Source organism: Meriones unguiculatus, chromosome 8, assembly GCF_030254825.1.
Source record: "Meriones unguiculatus strain TT.TT164.6M chromosome 8, Bangor_MerUng_6.1, whole genome shotgun sequence".
Taxonomy (NCBI): Eukaryota; Metazoa; Chordata; class Mammalia; order Rodentia; family Muridae; genus Meriones; species Meriones unguiculatus.
Window position 1 is genome coordinate 68,149,061 of NC_083356.1, and position 13,457 is coordinate 68,162,517.

General features: G+C 39.3%; 1 protein-coding gene across 1 annotated transcript in view; it reads right to left on the reverse strand.

Annotated features, from left to right (window-relative positions):
• Nxph2 (neurexophilin 2) overlaps nt 1–13,457 on the reverse strand; it is a 99,776-nt gene that overhangs the window by 30,269 nt on the left and 56,050 nt on the right. The window lies entirely within an intron of this gene.

The following is a 13,457-nucleotide window of genomic DNA, read 5'->3' on the forward strand; positions in this document are numbered from 1 at the left end:
CACTGCCTAACATGGAAACTCCTTTCTAGTGGTTGATCATGGGAATCCAAGAAACTCCCCAAACAATACAAGCAATCACTGTTAACCTTGGTTGCCTCCCAGAACTTGAGGAAGGACCCTATTGCTGAAGATGATATATCCTTTAAACACTAGATGTAAAAGAATAAATCTGGAATTGACCTAGAGGCATCCTCCTTGAGGAATATCTCTTATAGTATCTGAAAGTACTATATAAGCTACCAAAGAAGAAAAGCAATCAATAGTCACACCCGCCTACAAACCACAGCAATGATCAGCAGGGCAAGATGTCTTCAAACATGCAGTTGTAGCAATTCCATCTGGAGGTGATCAACATCTGTCTAATTGTACTCAAGTTCCACTCAATAGGAGAGAATTTTTACCTGGTTCTATAAACTTATTAAGACAAGAAAGCTGCACCCTAGAAATCTCAACAATATTGTTTCCTAAATAAGATCTGCATAATGACAGCATCAGCTGGCATGCTACTATGGATGGGGAAATTTTACAATGCAAGATATTCAGATACAGAGCTACAAAAAATTAATGGTTGATGAAAAATGGAAAGGCAGTCTTTTCCAAAGAAAAGCCTCCTGATAGGTTACCCAATCGCATGGGGTCAGTCCTAAACACATACCCGTATAAGCAACGCGATATGGATTCAGTAGGCTGCATTTGTATATACATACATGTATTGTGTCTGTTTGTGTATGTACTTGTAACAAAAATAACTTACTACTTAAGTATGGATCCGTTTTCATTTTTCTACATGTAGACATCCAGTTAGACCAGCACCATTTGTTGAAGATGCTATCTTTTTTCCATTGTATGGTTTTGGCATCTTTGTCAAAGATCAGGTGTCCATGGATGTGTAGGTTTATTTCTGGGTCCTCTGTTCGGTTCCATTGATCCACCATTCTGTTTCTATGCCAGTACCATGCAGTTTTTATAACTGTTGCTCTATAGTACAGCTTAAACCTAGAACCCCTGCATAGATGTAGTCCATGACAACGTAGTATCCAAGTGATCACCTCCCCCTGAGGGGAGAGCAGCCCTACCAGGCCACAGAAGATGACAATGCAGCCATTCCTGATGGGATCTGATAGACTAAGATCAGAAGGAAGGAGAGGAGGATCTCCCCTATCAGTAGACTTGGGAGGGGCAAGCGAGAAGAAGGAGGAGGGAGGATGGGGCTTGGAGGGGAGGAGGGAGGGGATTATGGGGGATACAAAGTGAATAAACTGTAATTAATAAAAAATAAAAAATAAAAATAAAAAAATAACTTAAAAGAGATCATGATTTTGATGGGAGTGAGGGGGACATGGGAGAAATTGGAAGAAGGAGAGGAAGGAGTGGAAATGATCAAATCAGTACTCATTAATGAAATCCTCCAAATCTTCCAAAATTAAACCAATTTTAGAATACAGTTATTACTCTTTTGTAGACAGATGTAATAAAAGTTATATGCTAACATTAAAAGGAGGTTCTTAAAACCCCAGAAGAAAAATAACAAGCCCCAACCTATCTCATCATCTCGTCACCTTAGATTTGATGGCTCTGTAAAAATAATAAATCAATACAACCTGGGTTACCAGTTGGTGTCTTGTGAATATTAAGAAAAGTCTTCCTCAGGACCACAGAGAAGGACAGGATTTCCATTTTCTGTGTTATCTAGCTTATCTGGGTAATCATGGCACATGGGACCTAGAGGGCTGAGTAGTTTTTGGAGCAGCAGCAAGGAGCAAGAGGATCAACAAAGCTAGCTGTGGCAAGTGAGAGCAAGGACAGTACTTACTGGGCAGGCCTCTAAGACAGCAACACTAAGGGTCGCTTTTTTGAAGGACTAGATTGAGTGAACAACTCTCCTACTTGATGATGTGGAAACATGTTTATGTTCATTTTCCTTGAACCACTCGTTAATTTTTTTAATAGGAGGCCCACATATTCCAAGTTGAAATTGGAGCTTTCTGCTTATATGTATCAGATCTTCTCCACTGCATATACTGTATAGTATATTTCTTCAGTTGCATATCCAATATGTCCTCATGCTAGCCTGTACTGTATGAATGCATCACTGAATTCCCTTTCCCTTTCTCAGTTAGACTTGTAAAGTAGATGGTAATAACATTATATTGTGTGTAAGAAAATGTCACAGAGAATTTTAGTAGCCAATCAAATTTATCATGCAAATGACCTTGGTAAATAAGCAGATCCAAGTTCCCTTTAATATATCTTAAAGACACATGTGTATAAGCTGACATCATGTCCACTTCATGGTATGTTTAAGGGGAAGGTTTTTTATTATAGATGTGAGGAATAAAACAGCTAGATGCATCTGGAAGTATACAGAGCAGAGAGAGAAAACAGTAGACTGAACGTGGGCAGCTGGCTAGATCTGGCTAGGGGAGAAGCAGAAACAGAAGAGGAGAAGGGAAGAGAATAGAAAGAAGAGAAGAGGAAAAAAAGAGAAGAGAAGAGAAGAGAAGAGAAGAGAAGAGAAGAGAAGAGAAGAGAAGAGAAGAGAAGAGAAGAGAAGAGAAGAGAAGAGAAGAGAAGAGAAGAGAAACAAGAGAAAGAGAAAAGGCCAAGAGAAAACACAGTTAACTTAATGGGGTTATAAGGAGAATGAGAAGCTGGGGAGGTCCTAAGCTGGAGGAAGTTGAGTGTGTGTGTGTTGGTGTGTTGTGGGGAGAAGTGAAAATAATCTTCAAAGGTCTGAAAAAAGCTAGGATGGTAGTATGGACTCTGACACGTGTAACAGTGATATGGAGGAGTCTGGAGGCCAGTGTGTGCTTTGGTTTGCTAATAGGGATCACAGATAGCCATTTGTCCCTTTGGTAGAAGGAAACTAGCTTTACAATTTTCTGAAGAATGCTGGATTTTTTTTAACTGTCATAATTTGGGATAATAGAATTTCCTTTGGGCTGACAATATGTAATAGTACATTTTAATGCTGCATTCAAATAATTTTTTTACATTATCCATGCCTCCTCATTTAATGGTATAGGCTGTGCCATAATACACACAAGTGAAATACAAACTTAGTGTGAAATACAAACTAAAGTGAAATACAAACTTAGTTCTACAAACATTTTAGAAATAAACTATAATAATGCAAATATAATAATGCAATCTTCTCACTAATACTCAGTTTCTAAAATTTCTACTTTGTTCTAACAATTTACAATTCTGTTAGTAAATACTGCTGGGTATCAGTCTGTATAAATATAATACCACACTACAAATTTCTAAGTGAGAAAAATAGTGAACTTATTTGGCCTAAACATTTTGCACTGAGGTTTAGTTTTTAGTTTATATTGAGGGTTTATAAGTATTTGTGATTAAGAATATTCAGGTATTTGACTAATATGTACCTTGTCCCTTGACGTGGTTTATAAAAAATGGAACACTCAACTATCATACCAACACGTGTCAACCACACATCTGTTGGTCTTCTTACTTAATGTCCTCCCTCCTTTTTGTCTCATGAATACCTGAGAGATTTACAGTACTTTATATTTGCTAAGACTGGCTCATTAAAATACTAATTTGAAACTGTAATTACTTGCTGGTTCATTTCAGCAGTCAAAGCATAGTGGTGTTGATACCTTCTAGCTGTAGGAGAATTTCACATCTGTTCCTATCCCCTGGAGTCTCAAGTAAAAATTACTATAGTGAGTACTGAAAGAGATGTAAAACAAAAACAGCAAGAAAGCCAAAACGAAAAAAATCATAGGCAATCCAGGACAGTAACTACAATTGTGAGCATTTCCTATGGACAAGGCACTGTAGAAGATGTACAAAAGGACCATTTGCGAAATGGTTCCTGTATGCTCTGTTGACTTGGGTATCTGAATCTAGAGAGGACCATATTGTACAGATGAAGAAGTAGGCTTGTACAGGTCAGACTTTGGATTGGGAAGCCCATTGCACACTGTTTAATTCTGTCATGAGTGGCACACAAAGGTACATAACTAGTCCCTGTAGGGGTAGGCCCTGCTATCCACCTATGCCAGGAAGAGGGGGAAAAGCACAGGACTAGTACCCTTGATTAAGACAAAGCATAGAGGAATAATGGGAGAAATCTACACAACACAGGCAAGTTTACTATTTTCTAGAAATGTTTTTTTCTTATTTTTACATATATTTCATATGTAAGTTTTTGCTTACATAAAATTTCAGCATTGAACCATAGTGTCTCATGGTTCAAACTCTATCAGGGACAACTAGAGAAGATTTAGAATATTCTGAGTTTTCTCCCTGCTCTCCTTATCCACTATCTAACAAAGAGACTAAAGTTAACATGAAAAAAAAAAATAATGCAAGTTGGTATTTGTTACTACCAATGCAGCCAAGAGAGGCAGACTATTTCCTAGACAGAACATTCATTGCATAAAATAGAATAAAAAGTGTCTTCATTTACATATGAGAAGTAAATTACCAAATGCTATGAACTATAACAAAAAGTGAAAGATCATTAACAACGGCCAAAGTAAAGGGGCTTAATTTAGAGGAAACTATGCGGGCTTGGAGGTTTAGGATCGAGTAATTATTGCCCAGCATTGTGCTCTAAGTTAATTAGATAAATCCTAGTCTCTGTGTGGTGACTTGAGTATATACCTGTTTTGGCAATAACTACTGCTTAACTAAAAGATAAATCAAAGATAAATGTTGATAATCAACAAAAGTCTGAGATAATGATGGGAACAGAAAATTTGGTGACGCTCTAACATGTTCTAACTGCAAGTCATTGGCTCCAACTAAAATATCCTTAAGCTATTAATGCATAGAGTACAGGCAAGTATGAAAGAAGCCACAAGAAAGGCAATGATTGAAAGGCAGTCTAGGCTCTGAAAGTGACTTTGACTTCATATCAGAAGTAGTGCTCTTAAGTGCTGATCCACAGTCACCAGATAAACTGTCTTTTCTTTCCAAACTGCTTACAAGATAAATAGTTCTGTGTTTAGAATCTTTTGTAGCAATTTGATATTGTTGACATCATTCAATGATGTGGCTTTGAACTTCATAAAAGCACCAGAGTTAACTAAATTTTTTTTTTAAAAAATTAGACATATACACAGATGGCTTAAGAAGTAAGAATTATATAAAACGCCAGGGAAGTGGATCAGCAGTTCAAAGCACTTGCTACTCTTCCAGAGGACTCGAGTTTGGTTCTAAGCATCCTTGTTGGTTAATTCTAGCTACAGGGGATCTGGAACTCTTTTCTAGCATCTGAGGACACACACAAACATAAAACGAAGTAAGAACAAGGTAGAAGAGGGGGCACAGAGAGTTAAGGGGGTGGAGATTATACCTGTGGAGAATATGAGCAAGAGGATAGAAGGTCTGTAGAGAAAAGACAAACTGAGGATGGGGACATCGCTGTGACAAGCTGGAGACCCATAAGTCAGGGTAGGCTCCTGGGAGGATATGAGGGGGATGTAAGTAAAGACTTCTAGTAGCAGAGACGATAGAGACTGAAGAGGACAGCCTCTAACTAGACTACTCTTCTAGTAAAGGGTTGGGAACACCAACCCACCAACAAAAACTTAGACCCAAAATTTACTCTACATACAAGATGTGCAGGAATGAAGATAGAGCAGATAGAGTGGAGATTGAGAGAACGCCAAATCAATGCCTGGCTCAACCAAAGACCCACCCTATCAGAGAGTGTCAAACTCTGACACTATGAATGATACTCTGCTATGCTTGCAGTCAGGAGCCTGTCACAGTTGTCCTCTGAGAGGCTGTACTGAGCAGAACCTCAAAGCAGATGCTGAGACTCACAATCAAACATTGGTCATAGAGTACGGATTCTTGGGAGAATAGTGGGAGGAAAGAGAAAAAGACCTGGAAGTAACAGAAGTACCACAAGAAAAACAACAGATCTAACTAACCAGTGCCCAGAGGGGTTTTCTGAGACTGAAGTATCAACCAAGGACCATGCATCTTTCTAGGCCCCCTACAAAGATGTAACAGATGGGCAGCTCAGGTTTCAGGTAGGTACTCAAGTAAGGGAAGTGGGGACTGCATAGGACATAAACTCACTTTCTAGCTTCTAGATCACTTTCCCCTGGTGGGACTGTCTTGACAGATCACAGAGAAAGAGGAAAAGTTCAGTCCTGATGAAACATAATGAGCTGGAGTGGATGGGAAAGAGAGTTCCAGCTTTCTGAGGAAAAGGGGCAGCGGAGGGAGGAGGGAGGGGCTACAAAAATATAAAGTGAAATAAATAAATAAATAAATAAATAAATAAAGGAAAAAATAGCTTGAGATACCTCAGACATGTTCTTTTGAAGGAGGAAGACATCTTAGTAGGTCCTAGGTGGTAAACCACTCAGAAGAATTCAGTGTGGTATTAAATCAGTGGAATGGTTGTTTTAGCACATTTGGAATGGAAGCTGCTCAGTACCACCAAGCACAATGGAGCCAGAATAAACAATCAGTACTTCAATACCAATACAAGTTCAAAGTTTCTTTTCTTTTTTATTTTAATTTTTTATATTTTATTCATTATATATCCCTATTGAAGCCCCCTCCCTCAACTCCTCCCAGTCCCACCCTCCCTTCTTCTTCCCACCTATCCACTTTCCCTAATTCACAGAAAAGGGGAGTTCACCTCCTCTGCCATCTGCACATAGCTTATCAAGTTTCATGAAGACTGCCTGGATCCTCTTCCTCTGTGGCCTGGCAAGGTCACATTACCAGGGGCAAGTGACCAAAAAACAAGCAATCAAGTTCATGACAGAAGAAGCCATGGCTCTCCTTACTCTGGAACCCATAGGGAGATTGAGCTGCCAATAGGCTACATTTGAGCAGGGGTCTAGGTCCTCTCCTTGCATAGTCCTTGCTTGGTGCATCAGTCTCTGCAGGACCCCTTGGGATCAGGGTTTTTAACTTTGTTGGTCTCCTTGTGGGGTTTCTGTCCCCTCCATGCTCAACACATGCTGGAGAAGATGTGGAGAAAGGGGAACACTCCTCCATTGCTGGTAGGAGTACAAACTTGTACAACCACTTTGGAAATAAATATGGTGCTTTCTCAGAAAATTGGGAATAACACTACCTCGAGATCCAGTTATACCACTCCTGGGCATATACCTGAAAGATGTTCCAACATTCAACAAGAACATTTGTTCAGCAATGTTCATAGCAGGTTTATTTGTAATGACCAGAATCTAGAAGGAACCTAGATGGCCCTTGATGGAAGAATGGATACAGAAATCATGGCACATTTACACAATGGAATACCCCTAAGCTGTTAACAACAAGGAAATCATGGATGGAACTAGAAAAGATCATCATGAGTGAGGTAACCCAGAAACAAGAAAGACACAACACCAGAAGTGGTGGAAGAGAGGGAACAGGATAGGAGCCTACTATAGAGGGTCCTCTGAAAGACTCCACTCAACAGAGGATCGAAGCAGATGCAGAGATTCACAGCCAAACTTTGGGCAGAGTGCAGGGAGTCTTATGGAAGAAGGGAGTTACAGAAGGTCAAGATGAGCTTTTCATGTAAGTATCCAAAGTGTGTCAATTGCTTAATAAAGGCTCAACCAAGTAGGATTGGTACAATCACATATAAAAAGAAGGTACTTTTTTCTTTTCAAGTAGGTGTACTTGCAAGAAATTCTAGGAGAAAACAAGAAACAGGACAGAAGCCTACCATAGAGGGCCTCTGAAAGACTCTACCTAGCAGTGTATCAAAGCAGATGCTGAGACTCATAACCAAACTTTGGGCAGAGTGTAGGGAATCATATGAAACAAAGGGGAGTTAGTATGACTTGGAGAGGACAGGAGCTCCACAAGGACAAAATATATCTGGGCACAGGGGTCTTTTCTGAGACTGATTGTCCAACTAAGGACCATGGATGGATATAATCTAGAACCCCTGCTCGGATATAGTCCATGGCAGCTCAGTATCCAAGTGGGTTCTTTAGTAAAGGGAACAGGGACTGTCTCTGACATGACCTCAGTGGCTGGCTCTTTGACCTCCCCCTCCCCCAAGGGAGGAACAGCCTCGCCAGGCTACAGAAGAGGACATTGCAGCCAGTTCTGATGAGACCTGATAAGCAAGGGTCAGTGGAAGGGGAGGAGGACCTACCCTATCAGTGGACTTAGAGAGCGTCAGGGAGGAGATGAGGGAGGGAGGGTGAGATTGGGAGGGAATGAGGGAGGGGGCTACAGCTGGGATACAAAGTAAATAAATTATAATTAATATAAAAAATAAAAATTTAATTTAAAAAAATTTAAAAAAAGAAATTCTAAACTGGAAATGGGTGCTCAATGGCCATGAAAATAGAAGGAAAATTCATCACGATAGAGATCAAAGATATAGTTTGACGCTCTTATTCCAAATATGACAACTATATAGAATTGGACTACTGTAATAAAGTTATTGTGTTATTTCTTAACATGAAATTAAAGTGTTATCAGTGATACTTGATTTCTATACTCTGGGGTCTACATGTACAGCAAGTAAATTTTATTCAGTGGAACAGAGCTCATCAGAATTTTGTTTCTTATTTTTTAGGGTAAAATTTCTCAAAAATTATCAGTCTTACATGTTTTAATATTTTAAATTCTCAGAAATTCATGAAATAGACTTCTACAATAGAGGCATGACAATCATATTCCAGAAATAATTTATTAATAAGCATGTACTTATTTTATTGAAAAAAGAGAAGAAACCTTAGTTCTTTAAAAATGAGACTTACATAATGGTAAAAATCAAATTTTCAGTTAGTGACCCATAGTTAGGAATATAGCATTCCAAATAGTGTTGTGAGTAATCATAATACACCCTAAGTGAATGAAAACAGAGACCAATCATAAACCACATAGAAGGCTATTCTAGTGTGCACTGACTGGAGACCATGCCACTCCCTTAGGAAAAGGCTTGGTTCCATTTCAAAGTACAACGGGCATTTAAAGGAATCACCCATTACGCTAATCTAGTAGGAAGAATCTTCATACTACAAGCTAAGTTGGAGTTATCTTCTAAAACATCACTAACCTCAAAGAACATTTGCGCGACATTTGTGTATGCTGCTTCCAAGTGCTTTATGCTATCACTTTTCTTTTACTAAATACCACAGTCTATTAATAAAGCTCAAAGTTGCATAAGCATTCTAGATAGCTTACGTACATCTTGGAACACTTTTGCTGTGTGGTGATTCACAATATCATTTTTAACTAAAACTTTTCTATGCTTCTAACTACATACCCTTTATTTTATGGTAGGTTTCATTGTACCTTGAAATGATCTCTTTCAACTACTTTTTTCTTGATTGATCCATCAAAATAGCCTGCTGAGATCCCTTCAAGTCTTGTCAGGGAGCACATTCCTTCTCTCACTGAGACTCGTGTCATCAGCTAATTTAATGAGATTGGTGTCTGCCCTTTCAAAATCTGACCTTGTCAAAGGCTCTGTCGGCAGCCAAGCTGATTATATAAATACTTCCAGCAATTCCTTTTCACCAGTTGTAATTTGTAATGTCAGCAACATCTGTCCCTAGATGGCAGAGCTGTCCTCTCTGAACAACTTCATGAGTAGCTCCGCAACTGTCTTGTATATGACTGCATTTATCCTGATATGCTGGGCGTAGAATGAATGTACTTAGATAAAAGAATTTCACATCTTCCCAGCATCAAACACCAAGCAGTGATAACCTAAAAAATAACAATAACAACAAAACAACAAGAAGTTCTACTGATACTTTTCCAATTTATCACAATTTATCACCAGATTGAGGTAGCAAAACCAGAGCAGAAATATATGCATAGATGAATTAAGGAGTTTTAGAAAGTTTCTGAATACATAATTGTGCCAATACTATTTCTTTCATCCATATTTGAATATTGAAAATAGCTGGATGGATTATTAAATCTAAAAGAATGTCATTAATAACATAGATGTAATATTTTTCTATTGTAAACTAATGTTTTATTCTGTACTCCCTGAAAAGTTAAACTAGTTCATTTAGCAATGTGACTAGAAATTGTTAATAAATATTTAGCAATTTCTTTTTTCTTGCAGAAGTATACTGAAAACTCTTTTTTATTATTTATTTTTTAATATTAGTTACAGTTTATTAACTTTGTATCCCTACTGTATCCTGCTCCCTCATTCCCTCCCAATCCCATTCTCCCTCCCTCATCTCCTCCCTGCCCCTTTCCAAGTCCACTTATAGGGGAGGACCTTCTCCCCACTTAGCTGACCCTGGTTTATCAGGTATCTTCAAGACTGGCTGCAAAGCCCTCCTCTGTGGCCTAGTAGGGCCGCTCCTCCCTCGGGGGGATGGGGAGGTCAAAGAGCCATTGAGCTCATGTCAGAAATTGTCCCTGTTTCCCTTAATAGGGTATCCACTTGGATACTGAGCTACCATGGGCTACATCCAAGCAGAGGTAATAGGTTATATCCATACATGGTCCTTGGTTGGAAAAACAGTCTCATAAAAGACCCCTGTGCCCAGTTATATTTGGTCCTTGTGGAGCTCCTGTCCTCTCCAGGTCATATTAATTCTCCCTTCTTTCTTATGATTCCCTGAACTCTGCCCAAGGTTTGGTTATGGGTCTTAGTATCTGCTTTGATACACTGCTAGGCAGAGTCTTTCAGAGGCCCTCTGTGGTAGGCTCCTGTCCTGTTGCTTGTTTTCTCCTACATCCAATGTCCATCACATTTGTCTTTCTAAGTGAGGATTGATCATCTTACCCCCAGTCCTCTTTCTTGTTTCTCTCCTTTAGGGGTATAGGTTTCAGTATATTTATCCTATCTTATAGGTCTATATAAGTAAGTATATACCATGTGTGTCTTTCTGCTTTCGAGATACCTCACTCGGGATGATCGTTTATTGAAAGACAATATCTGTCCTTTATTTCTGAATACCCTACATAGAAGTCTAGAAATAGGTCAAATATAACATCAAGTGTAGTGCTTATTATCATTTGAATGTTGTTCTAAATTAAGGAGACACATTTCCTAAAAGTTAATAACCGTTAACTAGAAAACCTCCAATTAAGTAGTTGGATACCAATTTCTCCGTGGGTTAAAGATTGCAGGACATTTAAACAAACTTAGACTAATCAAGAATGAACACAAGAGCTGGATCTGATTCATTCTTCCCCATCTTGACAGGCCCACACCCCTCAGTTGTGTCCATACTGACACAAAACAGTTTGAAACCGAAATAAGAAGAGTGTTCAATTTCAGACCAGTTTTCTTATATGAAAACCTGTGTTGCCTCAAATGCTAGCAGCACCTCAAATATTCCCCTGGTTCACATGCACATTCTCTCAGGTGAGACAGAGCAGAGTAATTCTGTCAAGGAGAAGCTGCTTAAGGCCCAGAATATCCTGTTGGGATGGTGGCACTGCCCCACCTGCACTGCGTCTTCTGTCTTTTCAGAACAGGTGAGAGGGTTAGGCCACTCACCTCAGCAACCAAAAGGTACAAATTGTGTTTTCCTTTCAATTCTACAGCAACCATCGCAGCCATTAAAAAAAAAATTATCCATGATAAAACAAATGAAAATATTTGTCACTTTAACTGCATGTAATGGACTATATTTTGAGCACTTTTGGGTCTGCAGCAAAATCAAGTGGGAATACAGAGATCTTCTACACTCCACACTCCCATGTGCGAATGAGCCCACATCAACTGTTTCTTGTAGATGTTGCCCAGGTCGTGTTCTATCTCAGCAGTGGAAAAGTATAGTAGTGCTGGGAGCAATGTGAATAAGAGATTCCAAAAAGAAACAATATTACGCCAACTCTATGATGTTCTGGCATATAATCAAGATATCTTCTGCGGTTGTCTTAAAAACTGAGGCTATCTGAAAGACGCTACCTAGCAGTGTATCAAAGCAGATATTAAGACTCATAACCAAACCTTAGGCAGAGGCAGGGAATCATATGAAAGAAGGAGGAGTCAGTTAGACCTGGAGAGGACAGGAGCTCCACAAGGACCAAATATATCAGGGCACAGGGATCTTTCATGAGACTGTTTCACCAACCAAGGACCATGTATGGATATAACTTAGAACCTCTACTCGGATGTAGCCCATGGTAGCTCAGTATCCAAGTGGGTTCTTTAGTAAGGGGAACAGGGACTATTTCTGACATGAACTCAATGGCTAGCAATTCAATTCCAGCACCACCATCCCCCCGAGGGAGGAACAGTCTTGCTAGGCCCCAGAAGAGGACATTGCATCCAGTCCTGAAGAGACCTGATAAGATAGGATCAGATGGAAGGAGAGGAGGTCCTCCCCTATCAGTGGACTTGGAAATGAGCAGGGAGGAGATGAGAGAGGGAGAGTGGGATTGGGAGGGAATGGATGGGGGGCTATGGCTAGGATACAAAGTAAATAACCTGTGATTAATATTAAAAAATTGATTGCAAATATTTATGTAGACAATGAATTTTACCATGAAGGACTTCCTTTTTAAACTTAAGTTTATATGTTCAGAGCAACAAGTAACAGTGATATTTTGGTCACTACCATTTCTTTTCTCTTTGATGTTTATTTTGCTTGTTTAATTATAAGTATATAAGTGGAATATTAAAAAAACTGAGGCTACACTTAACAGTAATGCACTTCTTTCTTTGACAGAGGAAATTTCAAGACAGTATAATGTTGAATGTGTGGATGGTTCTTATTAATGACTCATATAGGTCTATAGTGAAAATGAGCAAGTAGAGCAGAAAGAAAAAATGTAAATGTAGAGCTTGAAGTGAAAAAGAACAATAGAAAACAAAATGCAGCAGCTGGGACTTGTGCTGAAAGAAATGGAGTATTACCTTTGTTAAGAAAACACCTTTTTCCACTCTATGCTTTTGGCTCTTTTGTCAAAAATCAAGTGTCCCAGGTATGTGGGTTTATTTCTGGAATGTCTATTCGATTCCATTGGTCAACCAGTCTATTTCTTCCATGCCAGTACCATGCAGTTTTTATTACTGGTGCTCTGTAGTATAACTTGAAGTCAGGGATAGAGATACCTCTAGAAGTTGTTTTATTATATAGGATTGTTTTAGCTATTCCGGGTTTTTTGGTTTTCCATATGAAGTTGAAAATTGTTCTTTCGAGGTCTGTAAAGAACTTTGTTGGTATTTTGATGGGCATTGCATTGAATCTGTGCATGGACTGGACCTAGGCTCCTTACAGAGATGTAGCAGATGGGCTGCTTAGGCTTCATGTGGGTTCCCTAGTAAGGTAGTAAAGGAAGTGGGGACTGCATTGGACAAGAACTCACTTGATAGCTTTTTGATCAATTCCTCCTGGCAGGACAGACTTACCAGGCCACAGAGGGAGAGGATATGCTTGGTCCTGATGATGAGCAACTTGATGAGCTGGGGTAGATTTGAAAGGTAGCTCTCTTTTTCTGAGGAATAGGCAAGGGGAAGAAGGGAGTAGTACTGGAGTGGAGGAGGGATGGGGCTGGAA